The sequence below is a fragment of the Rhea americana genome, unplaced genomic scaffold (genome assembly GCF_003343005.1).
Source record: "Rhea americana isolate MKP2758 unplaced genomic scaffold, rheAme1 scaffold_141, whole genome shotgun sequence".
Taxonomy (NCBI): Eukaryota; Metazoa; Chordata; class Aves; order Rheiformes; family Rheidae; genus Rhea; species Rhea americana.
Window position 1 is genome coordinate 1645061 of NW_028185495.1, and position 15516 is coordinate 1660576.

The following is a 15516-nucleotide window of genomic DNA, read 5'->3' on the forward strand; positions in this document are numbered from 1 at the left end:
CGAAATTGCCGAAGGGGGCAAGACTCAGYACCTCAGGGCAGTGGTGGGTCCAAGGGAATACATTTAAGTGTTAGAGAACCATCTAAGTTAAAAGTTAGAGGCCCAGCGTGAGACTTCTGTGGCGAATCTCAGCCTGTGTTGAGCTTTCCATTTATTTACCCTGCTGTATTGCCCTGAGTCCCAAGTACGGCAAGGCACCTGGCAGGGAATGATGCAGCAGGCGGCACAGCTAAAGGGCTGACACGTTTCTTCTGCACACCCTTAACGCACAGCCTATGCACACCCTTTCATACACGGAGTTTCATCTACAGAGCATGAAGCTGAGCTTTGATTCCCGTGCAGCTGTGATGCTGGACCGGTCCAGGGCTCCAGCCTGGTGAGCGAGGGGAGACAATTTCCACCTATCACTATTTTCTCCTCTTCTTCTTTCCCAGGATTTGTCATAGTTCTTATCATTAACATTTCTCAGTAGGTGTCCTGTTCCTGGGTCTTAATACATGCCTTCCGAATTAGTCTTTCTTAGCTACAATGTGCTTCAAAGCTTTGTCATTTCTTTAGACTTTTCTTTGTATAYTGATTCTGCCTCCAGGACCACAACTCACTCCAGATGTACCACCCTTAGAATAATTTATTCCCTAGACAATGATAATAAACAAGGCATTGAGATCAATATCAATATCATTCAGAAATGAATAACAAATCAACAAGCCTTATAATGTAAATAGAGTGGGTAATCTGTCTAGGACTTCAAAGAGAGTAGAAAAGTTAGGGAAGACATGCTAATTGATTCTTTTTTTTTCCTCCTTACCCCACCGCTCTCATTATTATTATTGTTTTTTAATGTATGACCYGCACTTGTGTCCCAGTTTTGTTGCTCCACTTTGTATCTAGAAATTCCCTAAGAGGACTGCAAGAAGGACAGCTGCTCAGGAATAGGAATCCAGTTCTCTAATATCACTATTTGCATRGTGCTTCTCACAGAGTCGTAGCTTTTGTACCTTTTTTAGATTACTTATTTTTCAGAGTATAATAGGATTTGTGTCTTCTCTGTTCAGAAAACACTAGGAATATGAATCTGCTTCTGTGTTAGGAAAATATCTAGCATATATAGGACTCATTAAATAATACGAATAATCACAAGACTGGTGCTTCCTTAGTATGCTTCTGCTGGCTCACACCCATTGAACAAACTACTTCAGTATAAGGAAAATTTTCATCAGTTGTAAATACATGTATGAGAAAGGTAGGTAATGGTTTATCTCCAATGAAATAGTTTAGCAGAAAATATCTGCCTTAAGAGCCAAAAAAAAAAAAAAAAACCTCACTAAGACCTAATTAATACTGCCGTCAAAACAGAAGATATCTCTCCGTTCCCTATGAAGGAAAAGATTCAAAGTGGTAGTGTTATTTGGGAACTCCTGCCTGATTTCACAAACCGTAAGTGCACTTCCTTATGGAGTGTACTAATTATCAAAGACAAGGGGCAATGTTTTCAGGAGGTGAAGCACCAGGTTTTCTTACAGCGTCACAGCAGTAAATTAATGCCATGAAGAACTCACACCGATATAATCACATAAAACTTGCTACTTGCTTCAAGTACTGTGCAAATTACCTGTATGGCTTATGATTAAGTTTAAAGAAGATGATTCTTAGGCTTGTGGGTTAAAATTTGGAAATTTTATGAATATGGGATTCAGGAAGGTGCTGAAAAAGAAAGTCATGTTTCTCTGTGGTGATATTATTGCAATTTGTTTTTCAAAACAAGCATTATCTTGCATGTTTCTTAGTTAAGGAATAAAATGAATTAGAACAAATGGATGGAAAAATGAGAGACAAACAAATAAAAGACTGCATGAGTCAGATAAGAAACTCGTGAAATAATAAGATAATATAATTAGATATCTGAATAAGTCTAAACCCAAGAAACAGTAGATTAAAATTCTTTCAAATTTAGCTGTGTCAACATTTAYGAAAGACAAAATAGACAAAAATGAATGTCATTCAAACAAGCAGTAACAACATGGAACAAATAAACATTCATATCAAAGAGATCATCTGAAAATGTAGTCTTGCAACAGGTCTTTGATTTTCTCCTTATTTCAAATTAATTTAAATTTTAACAAAGCTTCATTTAGTATTTGTTAGTAATAAAAGCAAAATTTATTATAAAAACATAAACACTCTGATGGCAATAGTCTGTCTTAGTTTCGTATAATTTAATAAGCGACGGAAAAACATATTAAAACGCATACAGGATTACCTTGGGAACAAATGTGCAGTATGAAGTGAAATTAGTTTGATCAAAGTTCATTAAAGGAACTAGTCCTCTATGTGTAAGCACAGTAGAAGTTCTGTTTCACTCCAGATTTTGTATATTATATTCTTTCTAATCCGTTTGAGTTTTCATTTCTGGCAAAAACGGTCCAAATGTTGATTGCTTACTTATCTGTGACTCTGGTTAAGATACTCTGATTCATAATGTTAAAGATAAAAAGATGAAAATCAGTTAATATTCCTGTCTAAACYGAAAACAAGTCAGAAATCATTTACTGTTTTCTGAATGGATTCATGCTTTGTTTCAGACTTTCAAATAATCATAATCCAGAATGCTGTCTACATGCTCTGAGTGTAGTTAAGGAGATGAAACCCAAGTGCCCTCTGGTTGGTCTACACCTGCATCCATCCTCAAATAGTTCAGGAGGGCTTCATGAAGCTACACAGTTCGTTTGCAGATCACAGGAGAATGTTCCTGTAATACCTAGCCTCAGGATTGAAAATTACAAGGTTGAAATCAAGATGATAATTCTTAAAAAAACATATAAAACTTGGTGTCCTTCAGTGTGTTTTTTAAAGTTGGAAATTCCTCTTTCAAAAATGGAATGAAGATTCTCACATAAACCCAATGTCTAGGTTAGACAATCTTGATGTTAGGAAAATGATTTAAAAAATCTGGGGCTTTTTAAAGCCTGTGTATGAGTTTTCTTCCGTGCCTTTTATAAGGCTTAGTAGACTACACAGTTGGACAGCAGGAACAGTGCCCAAAGGACACCCCTCCAAACCTTCTTCCATCTTCAGATTACTCAAGAGAGTGTGCTCAGAAAAGGTCTCTAGATGTCTCTACTRCTGAGTAAAACAGGGCTCAGGAAGGTTCTGGCTAATTGTCACAACCTGACTGTATCCACAGTACTTAGTAATTGGCTCTGGGTCTCTTGGGCCTCATGTAGTGGTCCTAAGGTAAAGTTACTATATATATATATATATGTATACACACTTTTTTATACCTGAAATAATGTGAGTGTGGAGGTGGCAGGCACCATCCCACTGTCATTTCTGGGGTTCGGGAAAGTGTCAGGGACATGGTTAATGACAGTCTTTTCTGTCGTATTGTGGYCCACCAGGGTGATAATTTTGTTTGGCGTGCTCTCAGCCTGGGGATGTTGCATTCCCGTGCAGATGAGGSCTTTGTAAGTGCAACAATAGAGTGTTACAGGACTGTGGAGAGCTGAAGGAGACTGACGGGGTAGTTTTGTCCACCCTGCTTGTTGCGAGGAGCTCTTGTACATTGTCCCTCAACTGTATTTCACATAATTACAGAATGGTTGAGGGACCTCTGGCGATCACGTAGTCCAACCGCCCTGCTTAAGCAGGATCACCTAGAGCAGTCACCCAGGACCATATCCAGGCAAGTTCTGAATATCTCCAAGGATGAAGACTCCACAGCCTCTTTGGRCAACATGTGCCAACGGAATTTTATGCTTGTCAATTTGTGYCCATTGCCCCTCATCCTATCACTGGGATCTGCTGAGAAGAGTCTGATTCCATCTTCTGTACTCCCCCATCAGGTATTTACAGACGTCAGTAAGATCTCCCTGTGCCTCCTCTTCTCCAGGGTGAACTGTCCCAACTCTCTCAACTTTTCCTCACATGAGGGATGCTCCAGTCCCTTAAACATCTTTGTGGCCCTTTGCTGGACTCACTCCAGTATGTTCCTTACTCTCYGACACTGGGGAGCCCAGAACTGGACTCAGCACACCAGGTGTGTCTCACCAGGGCTGAGTACAGGGGAATGATCATCCCCCTCAACCTTCACGCACAGTCCAGAGTGCTGCTGGCTACCTTTGCCCCAAGGGCACTTTGCTGGCTCATTTTCCACTTGTTGTCCACCAGGACCACCCCAGTCATTCTCTGCAGAGCTGTTCTCCAGTAGGTTGGCCTCCAGCCTGTACTGGTGCATGGGGCTGTTCGCCCAAGGAGCAGGATGTGGCTTTTCCCTCTGCTGAACTTCTTGAGGCTCCTGTCAGACCATTTCTCCAGCTTGTTGATTCCCTTTGAATGGCAGCACAACCATCTGATCTACCAAACACTCCTTCCAACTTTTTATCATTTGTATTTAGGCACTGTGTCCCGAAATGCTAGCTGCCAAGAMCCAAAACCATGCCAGGGAATGGGCTAACAACGAAGCTGTGTGCATGATCAGACATTTAGTGCTTGAACTTGCTCTCCAGCCCTCCCTGTCTTATAAAGCCATATAGGTATCAACTATACAATAAGAATTTCTTATAGCTGAGGTGCATACTTCTTGAGCATAAGCGTTTTTCTTTTATTAGTCAAGRGAACACCAAGGGTTTTCTTTTCTCCCTTCAAACTTGCTTCTCTGTTGTTGCCACTAATGCACTGCATTAGGGTTTAACCTATGTGTGACAGCCTCCATCTTGGCTGACATCAGAAATTCCGTATTAGAACCAGTGTTGTTGGTACAGCCAGCTGAGAAGTAGCACTAATTTGTAACTCTAGCCCAGCAAACAAGGGRACATGTTACAAATGCTTATAAATGCAACATGATAATGAAAGATGATCAGAAGCAAATGCAAAATCAACTTAGGGATAATGGTGACAGCATTATGAGAAGGACCTCTCTTTTCACTTTAAGCTTATGAGTTTAAATAACTGATGTATACATTTGCTTATTTGACATGCAGATAAATGGTTTTCTAAATTAATAGGATACTTTTATGTCAAATTATCTAAATTGTGCCTAGAGTTATTTGCATCAGCAAAAGGGATATCCTATTACCGTCAGACTAAAACACACTCTACATATTTAAAATGAAAAGCAATATCTAGCGCTGTTGTATTTTGGCTTGATAAGGGTCTGTGATACATACAAAGCTTGAAGGAGCTGGCAAAATTTGATTTCCTCTGACYACTGAGTAGTTGTATACTCTTCTGCATTGCTTTGCATAATGAAGATGAGTATAAAATTTTTAAAAATTGCAAGATTAAGTAGTAGAAGAGAGGCCATAGTTTGGCTGAAATTAAAATAGACCAGAAGCACTTAAAGAAGACAGGAAATGTGACTCCATACCTTCTGGTGGTTTAAATGCATCAAGTGGTATGTCTCCACTTGTGTGAGTTCAAAAGCCAGGAAGGCACTGATTTATTTCTCCCTGTTAAGAAATAGTCACAGCATACAGTCTGGCTGATTTTCCATTGTTCAGATAAATAGGAAAAAATATCTAATATGACAGGTTAAGGGAAGAAGGAAGATTATACTGAAGTGCAAGAAGCACTGGGGAGCACATGTAAAATGACTAGCCCAAGCCTTTGAAGCAAATGATATGAAACAATCTGCAAAGGAGAGTGGCAGTAGGCCTGATTCTGATTYATAAAGCTTGTATCCGCTTTACGGTACAGTTGTTTGATTAAATTCAATTTGTTTACAATAAAGGGCATAAGATCGGAATCAGGAGGTGGTAATAAGCGCTTGCGGAAAAGCGTTGCTCCTCCCCTGGGTCACGCTTAGCCCAGACACCGATCTCCCTCCGCGCCGCGGAGCCGCCCCGGTCCCATGTGCCGGAGGCAGCTATTCGTGTCGCACAGCGCTGGAAAGCTGCTTCGTACTCTGGACAAGACTCCAACTCGGTAAAGCATGTGCTTTTGTGTTTAGTATTAAACCAGTGGTTTTAAGCACTCGCCTACGTACTTAAAATTTCGCAGAACCAATGTGTGTCATGATAAAACCTGTGCTTTRGTTAAAGAATGCTTAAATCCAAAGATACTTGTAATAGTTGGAAGGTTGAAATTTCACCAGCAGAACATGACATGGACCTGAATAWTTTTTTTAGAACATTTAAGTAGCAGAATATGAGAAGTTTGTAAGTGTTACAAAGAAGCTTCATAGGAGAGATTTTGGCATAAATTAGTGCTGGAAACACAAGGGAAACTGCAAGAGACGTTACATTAAAAAAAGTGCTTTTGATAGAGCTGTCAACTACAGGGCTGTAGAATATCAAGGAAAACATTGAAAATGTGCCCAGTTCAAAAGGTAAGCTCAAAGGCTGTTGCATTTTTCACTGTGATAAATATACCCTCTCAGAATGTACAGGATTTTATAAATATGCAGAATGGTACAAAAATTAGCTCAGGCGCATTAACTGGACATGTAGAAAGAAAAATAACGTCAGAAATAAATGAACACTAGCTRTGAAAGGGAGGTGGAAAGCAGGATGAGAAAAGCAAAATAAAAAAYATTCAAAATAGTCTCCAAAATGTATTTTTTCTCAGTCCTTTTGGAGGAAAGGAGTACAYGCTCCCGGACAAAAGCAGTATAAAGCACCCTGCATAGTTTCGCTCGACTTGAAGTGGTGCGCTGCGGAAAGCGCGGCTCTGCTCTGTGCTTAGGAAAACGCAGCAACCATTACGAGCGCTGCTCGGTGACCAGCGCTCAGCAGCCCCTGCCTCTGACCTGCTGTTCTTCGCCTGCCTTCAGGCAGAAGTCGGAGCTGGAACAATATTTTGCAACCGACTGCGCATCCGCTATTTTTTTTCCTTCTCTCCAGTTTTGATTTGTTTACAGCCGTATTGAACAGCATATTAAACAACTACAATTTGGTAAACATAAATAAACTTTCAGGTTCCTTTGATGTCCTTTTCAGGCCATCGTTCTAGCTACTCTTCCAGGAAACATTGGTACACTTTCTTTTGTAAAAACTGATAGCCATGGTTCTTTGAATCTGAACAATTATTTGCAGAGGTATTTTTCTTTCATTACACGCTAGACTCCAGTGGCTTTTATGTTTTGAACAATGAACTGAGAAAAGTTTAGCCAGACCTTTTTCTCCTTTTTTTATTCTGAAGAAAGACTCACCAGCAATCTTGCATTTCTGCCACAAAGCAGGCGAGGGGACTAAAATACGGTGTCGCATATTGTAACATGATGCTGGAGGATAATCAGCAATAAAATTGTTTGTGCAGCGTGACCTTGCAGCGTGCCTGCCGCGCCATCCCCAGCACCAGCCCAGAGGCGCGGTTGCGGTCGGTACCCGACCGCTTCCCCTTCCCCGTGCAGGAGAAGCTTGTCCGCCCTGGGGCGAGACCCGCATGCACGGTTACGGGGGGATGCGAAGAGGGCAGCGAGCAGCAGCAGTGCATGGCCGGCGGTTTCCCTGAACTCAGCGTTGCCGCCAGGACGCGCGCGCGCGGGGGTCAGCACCGCGCTGCCCTGCAAAGGGTCCTGGTTTTGTAACTGGCGTTTTGTTCTACAATTTAGAAGCCACCAGAAACCAYTGAAAGCAGCAGGTCTTACAGTTTTTATATATTCAGTAATTACAGTTATTTGGACCCCACTGTGCCTCTGTGGTCTTGCCGTATTAAGTTTGTTGACTAGGCGGCAGGAAGATAAAACCTCAGCCTTTTATTCTTAGTGAGTCAACTTTCTCCTTTCCCTGCTGTGTCTGGCCAAACTTGATTCAAAGAGGTAGAGGTGAACAGCCAAGTGAAAATGCAGAACATCAGTCTAGGTCAAAATATTACTCTACGCAATTCAGTTTCAAAGGACATCTATAAGCAGCCATTAAAATTCTAATATCTGAGTCTTAGACAAAATTTAAAGAGAGGCGTAAATGACCAAACATTAATCAGGTCTCTTGACAAAGGTTAAAGGAACGGAAAGTGCTAATAACTCATCCTTGTTATAGATTTCAGATAATCATCTCATGGCCTACCTAGGTTGCCGAGCTGTATGTCATCCTAAAGTGCATAGGCAGGGACCAAACCTTTTTTCCCCCTCCTAATACCTCTTCTTTAAAATTTTGATAATCTTAACTGTATCCTTATTTTTACAGTTTGAGCTTTGTTGTCCGAAAGCTTCCAACATGAATTGACCAAAAAAAGAGAAAAAAAATTCTGGTTCCAATAGTCTCTGAGGCCCTTAGATTAAACCTTTTTTTTTCATTGGTCTTCTAATAGAGTCCATTAAATCCTGGATTTATTGTTGCACCAGTCTGCACTAGGCAAGCCCCTTATTATGATCGCTCTGTAATAGCTCATTGAGAAAGACCTTTGAGAAAATGTAGACAAACTACAGCATACATACAATTATTTATGTTTACTTGTCTTAAGGGGGCAGCAGCAGCCCGCTGTGCACCKCAGGAGCTACATTCATCTGCTCTGTCTGTGGACAAGATTAAGTGCAACTCTTTATTTGAGAGTGGAGCTTAATGGGATCTCGGTGATGTTTTTTTGTATCAGGTCTTTAGGAAAGCAAAGTCCAGTGTTTCAGCCTGATGATAGTGCTCGTTTTTTGACATTTGTTAGAGACATATACAATTTAATATCATGTTGAAGTACTTGGTATGTGTCACTGCAGTTTAGCTGATCAGGTATAAGGCTGTTGCTGTGAGCTGCAGCCATGTATGCACGTTTTCACAAGCATAACTCATCTGGAATTGTTTTCTGTAGTCATTACAAAGGCCTAGGGGACATAATATGGAAATAATAGAATGCAAATTTACTCTGGCACCACTCTTTAAAATGCCACAAGGTTTCTGTACTTTGACGTATTGAATTCTAAATGACTTACATACCACCTAGTTGATCTAATGTGTTCTGAACCACACTCATGTTCTGGTCGAGTGTAATGCTTAGTGGCCTTCTCACCTGACTTTCTGAAGCTGATATTGGAGCATGTTAACAACTGTCCACCACGTTTGCTTGTATATTCTTGATTTCATATCCCATGTGTTGTATGAGATATGTTTCTCCAGCCAGGTAAAAGGCTATCACTCAACAGAATTCTTGATAGATGTAATTCAGATCAAATGCCTGGAATTGGTCATTGCAAGGAGAATCACTGTTTTACCAAGGCTAATTAGGCTCTTAAGAAAGTATTTTTTTTCCCTGTATGTGGCTTTATCTGCAGAGTTTCAGATGCATTTGAATGTGTGTCACTGCTACTCAGTAAATTTTTTCAAGGCTAAATCTGCATAGCAATATATTTAGAGAAGATGATAATACCCAAATCAAGATGTCTTTATATTTGATGCCAGGAAAAACAATAGGTGATAGTATAGTCATTTTCTGTTGTTCTTCGGAGAATGTAGTTTTGTACATTGAATTGTATTTGTATTGTATACAAATAGTGAAACTGAAGAAAGCAACCATATTTTTTAAATTTTACTTACTAATCACTCAATGATAACATGATGTATTGATCAACAGCAGTTACATTAGAATTGCTACTTATCTTCAGTGAAACTTGTTGAAAGAAAGGCATTTTTTGTGGTAAAAGAGATGTGTACCAAAATAATGTGAACATCAGATATAAATGTAACACCTTTCGCATGGTTTTCAGTGACCCAGAAGGGGGCAATTTTGCTGTCTGTAAAGTTGTTCCTTTATTTTTTATGTATGTAATTATCATATGCAATTGCACACTGTGTACTCTTGTTTTCCTCATACACAAACACAAAGGTTATACAGTTATTATACCCTGGATAATTTTGATTTTTCTAACAATCACACTTTAAAGCAAGGGAGAGCAAAGAGTACGTGACATAAGTACTTTGCATTTCTTTTCTGTCAAGTGATACATCCATTCCCTCTTTAGAAATGGTAGCTGTAATAGCAGACTCAGACATGAACAAAGGAAATGCTACTCTGCCTAACATAAGCCCCTTGCATTAAAAACTRTGCAATGGTGCAAGATAAAAGAAAGGAGATATCTTGGACCATGCAATTTGGTGGATCTACTATACTCCCACAACTCAATAGACAGCTTTCCTTCATTCAAGAGAAGTGGTGAGAGAGTGTGTCTTCCTGTGAGGTGTAGAGGGTCACCGTTGTGGTAAAGAGCACAAGTAATGATGTTCAGTGTTTGAAACAAGTTCTTAGAGTTCTTAGAGCTCTCCCAGAACTGAACACAAAGCTCTAGGAAAATGCAGTCACATTAGGCTGTCAGCCCACGTATTGGCAGTAGGCACACAGCATCCATCCTTATAAGGAGCTCTGTAAGGAGAATAAAAAGTAAGAAGGATATAAAGGTCTCAAAAAAAGGTAAAACAAGAAATCCTGTTGAAGACATTTCATCATTTTAATAGTAGTAGGGGAGTGTTTCAAAGCTCTACCTCCTTATACATACATTTTTTTTCCTGTGTGTTCCCTCTCACCAAGAGGTGAGAATGAATGAGGACATATGAGATTAGAAGAGACTCCTGCACTGAGGGGCAAGATCACAGCACGCTGTGCTTGCTGGGCTAGGAGAGGCAATAAATGGTGGGATAAGGATAGCTTCTCTGTTTCCTTTCTACCTCTATCTTTTTGCTCCCCCATTTTGTGTGGTTCCTGACTTCACCTGTGCACCTTCCACACATCCTAGTACCCTTCATCATGTTACGCCACATAGCTTTTCCCCTTCTTGCCATAATTTTAATTGGATGAGAAAGGGTAGATGGCATATGACTGTGACTGTCATTTCAGCATTTCCACTGATGGAAACCCTCCACGGCAGGTCTCTTGGCTAACAAGCAGAGTTGCAGCTAGAGGCAGGAGTTATTAAAATGTCGTTAGTGGCGGCACAGAGATGCAAGGTTTCTCCACAACGGTAACGCTCGTTAGTGAGTGTGCCCTGTGCGCACGTGCAGGAATTCCTATGCACACAGACATACCTATGTATGCCCCGGTGAACAGGACCAAYGATAGAAATGCTCCACCATTAGTCATAATTTATGAGCGAGGATGAAGTTATTCATATTCATTTATCAGACTAGTCTATAAATGTTATTTACATTACATTAGATGTATGTGTTCATGGTATATGCATATGGTGCAATGGTGGTTGACAGTTTTTGAATCTGCAGCACACGCATGCACACTGCATGTGCACGAATACAGGCATGTGCACATTACTGCTAGACCATCAGTGCTTGGTTTGGCCTATGGCTCTGTTACAAATAAAAGTGCTATTCACTCATGACAGAGCATCAATGCCTGTCTGTCRTTTTTGTCAAGGAAATCAAAGTTGATTATGTTTGTAGGGGGTGTTCAAAAGAGAATTCTTTATTTACCCGGCACATGGATTTTACGGCAGCCCTTGTCCAGTTGTCGATTTCACATATTGATGGGATTTCGTCTGGATTTCAGAAATCCTTTGCTCAGCATGCAACCCGAACAGCACTGGGGTGCTCACACATTGGCTAATATTTTTCATTAAGCTATCTCCACTCAGAGTTTTTGCTTTCATTGTGCACATTTTTTAAAAAAAAAAAAAAAGATGAAAAAGAGGTTGAAAGATTTATATATTAGCTCCCTCTGTCCTCATGTTGGGTAAGAAAAATCGCAACATGAAAGGCTAGCACATGCGTATTAATATCAAACTGAGAGTGGAAGCTTATGTTTTAATTGCAGGTGATGGGAGTTGGGTGGGGAGAGGGGAGGCTGGGGGATTACCCAAGGCAAAAGTGTACCTGGGACACGTTACAATGATTAAGCCTAGGTAAGAAGAAGTAAGTCTGTGTGCTGTGAGGAGGGAAAGAAGCAGGAGGAAAAATGATCTCCAGAAGTCCCTTCAAGCCCAAACCACTCTGTGATTCTGAGAAAAGAAGAGGAAGAACTAGTGCTTGTCACTCTTACCAGCTAACATACAGATTATTAGAGATTATGCACTTACAGAAAATACAGAAGAAATCGATTTGGGTTAAATCCATGTAAGCCCAGAGGTCCTCAACTATGTCCAGTAAAAAAACTTAAGCTCTCTTTGTAGGCTTGATTCCTCAAGGTGCTGAACCCTTTCAGGGCAGTCTCTAAGCCATCTAACTCTTTGCATTTATAACTCTGCCACCCTATAATTAATTTAACCTATGTTCACTGAGATGGGGGAGGGGAATCCCTCAAACATATTAAAACGTACTTGTTTTAGAGTGCAGGTGTCTGTGCACCGCATGTACCTCTACCACCTCAGGAGGCRGCGGGCGGCCTTTGTGCCTACGCCAGAGGGAACAGGGAGCAGTACTTGRCATAAAAATACTTATCTGAACAGCTCATCCGCATCTAAGACTGCTATCGGGAAAGGAGGCCGAATGCAGCGGGGGGCGCGAGGGCAGGGACGGAAGAGACGCTCACTTTAACTGCTCATGGCCCTCTGGAAACCCCACTGTCTCAAAAAATTGCATGCTGCTGTCCCAAGGATTTTATCGTAATCCTCAGAGGAAGATTCAGCTGTGCCGACCCTGCTGAGAAGCCCCGGGACAGCTTTCAAGCTTAGAAACCCACGTGTGGGATTTCAAGCACCTCTAAGAGCAGTCCTCAGAAGTTTGCAGCAGCGTGAAAAGTTTTTCCTCCCAAATGCTGGTGGATCACATTTTACATTTATTTTGTATATGTGGATAACACTGCTCTTCAAGCAGTTCCCCAGTCTGAAAACAGAAACTGCCCCTGCAGCTCCAAATATAGTAAGCGTAATAGCACCGATGCTTAGACTGCGAGAGACTACAAAACTGTTTTGAAACCTTTCTAGAAACAGGGCCCAGACATTTAAGACGCCTGTGAAATGTCAAGGTGGCGGAGCAGGGCTGCGCGAGGACTACGCTCCCTCCGTAAACAACCCCTACGCGGAGCCGATGGGAACAGTAACACGTATGAAATCGTCCAGGAGAGTGCCAAGGCACCTGAGATCTGCACAGAGGAAGGATTCCCGAGCGCTAAAATAAATACAGGTCCTCGGTACTTTAGTCGTTTTGACAGCCTGTGTTACCGGCTGCGTCAAAAAGACAACCGATGGGGGAAGCTCACGGCTTCAGCAAGGCCACAGAGTTGAGATGTCCTCACGCTGCTCCAGCCCGGTGGCGTTGGTCGGAGCCCACAGGCTCTCCCGCAGCAAACACAGCCTGCTCGGCCGTCAGAGGAGACCTGGTGGGGTTTTTTTTGTTTCGTTTTGTTTTGTTTCCTGCAGGCTCCTGGGTTTTGGTGCCAGGACAGGCATCTGCAGCAGTTGGCTGACARTGTTGGCAAATTGTGGGAAGTGCCAAGGAGAGTGATTTATTTCCTTCTACCCCATTTGTAGGAGAGCCGTGCCCAAATGTTTATAGTAAAAAGGTCAGGGTAATGAAATGCTTAATAATGAAGCTTTTCTAAGAGCTTGTATRAAAAAAAAAGGAGTGAAAATTACAAACACAGACTGACACATTGGAATAAAGAATGCAAAATCACAGTAAATCCTGTTTTCTTACCACCAAAGATAATATTCAAACAATTCTTTTAAAAACCCAAACTACACGTGCTACAGTTCGGGTTTCTTTCCCCCCTAGAAGGTAATGGCAGTAATATAAGAAGTTTTCTACTTTCTTTCCTATAATTAATTTTACTTTTACTTTAAAGTAATAGCCAATACAATCATATAATAGAAAGTGTGGTTTAATTTGGAATACTTTGACTTCCTATTTGTAAGTAGCTTTGCATGAAAGCTCAATTTATGAGCTATGGTTGTTTCATAATTTATCACAGTGGAAGCTTCAGCTTTACGTATTAGAAATAAATCTATGACAAAAGGTTGAAGGTAAGAGCTTTTATTAGATTAACAGGATGCAAGTAATATATACAAGCTTTCAGGATCTAATTATACTATCCCTCTTCTGATTTTCACCAGATGTTGGATTTGTGATGCTATCAGTAAAGTGAGGGGGAAATTCTGTAGACACTAGAAGGAAATTTGTAAGGTCTGAAGCTCGTGTACAGAAGTTTGAAAATTACCACGCACCATGGGGCTAATGCAATAGAATATATTTTCACAAGAGTTTTCCCTGTTGTGTGGATGGCGATCCCAGAGCTCTTAAGCTGTAGGTACATCATCATATCAGGACCCAGCTGTGCTTGTAGATCAAGCCCATGTGCAAGTGGAGTAGTTCTTGTCTCTGAATTATTCTTCATGTCCCTGTCATGCCCTCCTCTCCTTCCCCCCCATACTCTCTRCAAACACATACTTTCTTGCAAGAGGATATGGATTTATCCCATGGCTCTCCACAGTGAGATGTGGAGATGTGGGATATATCTTGGAGGGTCAAAAAAGCTGGCAATCTCTAGTGTAGAGCGCTCCATAYTGTCTCACTAATGATTGTTCATCTGCCGAAAGGATACTTCTTGAGAATATTTAATCATTCTTTTGTTCAAATTTTTTCTGTGATAGAAGAAGGGCACCGAGGAGCAAACGCAAAGCTCAAGGAACTTATTAAAAATACATTTGAATTGGACAGATACTCAAGCCCACCTGTATGTTGCTTTCTGACCAGATGAAAGAAAAACTATGCCCACTAGGAAGGAAGTGAATTTCTGTTTTCCTTCCTACCATCTCAGAAAGTGTGAAAAGACACTATGCAACTCTGGCAGTAAATTCAAGTAGCACTAATAACAGAGAATGTGTGCTTCAGTACACCTCTGAGTTATCTTTTGATTCACAGRTGATAAAAAATCTGCTGTAATTTTGTCCCTTAAGCTCCAAAAAAGTCATCAGCTAGGAACAGACCAGACCAGAATCTGGCCCATTAGGTAACTGTGTGGCTGTTTTAGAGATACGAATTTCGTGAAACAATAATTCTATTCCATTCATCCCAATATGTTTCTCTACTGACAGTATTTTTGGTAATATGCTTTATATAATATGTATAATTCTAGATAAAGTTACTATTTATAATTTAAAAGGACATATTCTTCAAAGTGCCATGTGTAGAATAATGAAAATGGAAGGAAATTACTTATATGAGAAGCAAAAAGACTTAAATTAGGCAAACTCGTGTCAGGTGTTCAAATGAGATGTGTCATAACCAAAGTGAAACATTAAGATGTAAAGTGAAGTCTCGGTAAAGTTTTGTGTTTTSGAAAGTTATGTCATACATGACAAAAAATTACAATCCTAATTGCAAAATTCTTCAGCACATGAGACTATATATCTATTATAAAGTAAAATGAGTATCTAGCCGTTTAGAATTACCACAATGAGGAAAAATGCATACTTAAGTGGTTCATGATCAAAAGTATTATGTTGCTGGGGGAAACGAGGGTGGGGAAATGAAATGTGATACCCTAAAAATAAGGTCTTTAATAATGAGGCTATGGCTACCAGACACATTTCCTCAGAGAAGCTTTGGATCTGTTGTCCGTGTGCTTCACAGGTGGTTTACACATGTGCGGCGGAGCTGATATATTTGGGATACCATGAACTGCTGTGCATACGCAGAAATAATTCTGCAG